The sequence below is a fragment of the Penaeus vannamei genome, chromosome 29, assembly GCF_042767895.1.
Source record: "Penaeus vannamei isolate JL-2024 chromosome 29, ASM4276789v1, whole genome shotgun sequence".
Taxonomy (NCBI): domain Eukaryota; kingdom Metazoa; phylum Arthropoda; class Malacostraca; order Decapoda; family Penaeidae; genus Penaeus; species Penaeus vannamei.
In genome coordinates this window covers 22,651,602-22,654,101 of record NC_091577.1, presented here as the reverse complement: position 1 = coordinate 22,654,101, position 2,500 = coordinate 22,651,602, and the positions used below count along the sequence as shown (strand labels likewise).

The 2,500-nt window shown below is 24.6% G+C and overlaps 1 protein-coding gene across 1 annotated transcript in view; it reads right to left on the bottom strand.

The window, feature by feature from the left end:
- LOC113826969 (regucalcin) overlaps window positions 1–709 on the bottom strand; it is an 8,775-nt gene extending 8,066 nt beyond the window's left edge. The window contains exon 1 of the mRNA XM_070142503.1: window positions 600–709. The gene's annotated coding sequence lies outside the window, so the exon portion shown is untranslated. The remainder of the gene's footprint in view (window positions 1–599) is intronic.
- Window positions 710–2,500: the final 1,791 nt, after the last annotated feature.

Here is a 2,500-nt window from a genome sequence, read left to right as displayed (position 1 = left end):
TAGTAATGATAATGATGATGATGATGATGATGATGATAACAATAATAATAACGGTAGTAATGATAATAATAATGACATTAATACCAACAACAGCAACAATAACAATAATATTAGTAGAGGTAGCAGTAGTAGTAGTAACAATAATGATAACAATAGTAATAAAATAGTAATAATAATAATGAAAATGATGATTTAGAAATAAAAGTAATAACAATAATGATAACAATAATGATGATGATGATGGTGATGATGATGATGATAATAGTAATAATAACAAAGATAATAATAATGATCATTCATACTAACCATAATAATAAAGACAACAAAAATAACAATAATGGCTATAATGGCCGTGAAGATATTAAGAACAACAATGATAAGAAGAACAATGATAATGTTCATAGCGATGATAGTAACTAATAATAACAATGACAATAGAAATCATCATGATAATACTTATAAAAAAAATGGAAAACTCAAAAAAAAAAAAAAACAGTAATGAAAAAATAAACATATATTTGAATCAGAAAAAAATATCACCCCCATATTTCCTTCCTCCTTCCGTGATGTTGACACTGTTGCCAACATCACCCACGCACCTTGACGTTAGTCAGTGTTGCCGGTTAGAGTTAGTGATGTCCTTGCCGTCGTCAGAATGAAGCGAGGAATAGTTAGCGGGTGTTTTTATAGTCAGCCCCCCTGAGATTCCCCGCCATTATCTGTCATACGCACGAACGTACACGGACTGTCACGTACGTATATAGACGCAGGTTGACACTTATAAAGGTATGTGGATATGATTTATATAGGTATACGTTCGTACGTAAATTCATACGCGTGTGTGTGTACATAAATAGAGACGGGAGTACATGTACAAGTTGTCACATTGTTGCACACATATAGTTTCATTCATAAGAGATGTAAGTATTCACGTTAAAATGTACACACATGCAGAGACGAAGGAATGCAAATCAATAGGCCTTCATATTTGGACACAAACGTAAACGTACATACATACATACCCACCAACCCCCTCACACGCACATGCTCTTCCCTCACATACATATACACGAATACACAGGCAAACAAACACACACACACACACTCCTCTCCTCTCGTATTCTCTCTCTGTCTCTGTCTCTCTCTCTCTCTCTCTCTCTCTCTCTCTCTCTCTCTCTCTCTCTCTCTCTCTCTCTCTCTCTCTCTCTCTCTCTCTCTCTCTCTCTCTCTCTCTGTCAATAATAACAATGATAGTAATAATAATACAATAACAATAACAATAATAATGATAATGATATCAGCAATATTGTTAATAATAATAATAATAATAATAATAATAATAATAATAATAATAATAATAATAATAATAATGATAATGATGATAATGATAACAATAACAATAATGATGATAATAATAATGATAATGATAATAATAATAATAATGGAAATCATCATCATAATCATAATCATTAGATGATAGAAATAGTAATAGTATAATAATATAAATAATTTAAAAAGTAAAATAAGATACTACACTACTACTAATAAAGATAATGATGATGATAATGATAATGGTAATAAAAATGATAATAACAACAATAATGATGATAATAATAATAATAATGATAATGATAATAATTATGATAACAATGATAACGACGACGAAGAATAAGAAAATTGTAAAAAAAAGATTATGATAATAATACTAACAATAACAATAATAGTAACAAAAACAATAAGAACATCAATAATAATAATGATGATGATAATTATGATCGTAATAATAATGATATTAATAATAGTAATGGCAATGATAATGATAATAATAACAATAATAATGGTAATAATAATGATATCAATAATAATAATAACAATGATGATGATGTGATAGCAATGATAACAAATGATACTATCATTATTATCATGATAACAATAATGAAAAGAAAAATAACAAGAGCAACAACAATAATAATCATAGTAATGATAATAATGATAATAATGATAATAATGACAATATCAATAGAAAAATAATAATCATAATAAAATCAATGATGATTATAGTAATAATGATAATGGTGATAATAATGATAATAATAATAATGATAATAATAATAATAACAATAATAATAATAATAATAATAATGATAATAATAATAGCAATAATGATAATGATGGTAATAATAATGATAATAATAATGATGATAATGATAATAATAATAATAATAATAATAATAATAATAATAATAATAATAATAATAATAATAATAATAATAATAATAATAATAATAATAATGAGTTATAATGATAATGATAATAATGGTGATAATAATAATTCTGATAATGATAATGATAATGATAATAATAATGATAATATATATATATATATATATATTTATATAATGATGATATTGATAATAGAGATATTGATAATCATAGTGATAATAATAATGTCAATAATGATAATGATATCAATATTAATATCAATAATAACAATAACAAT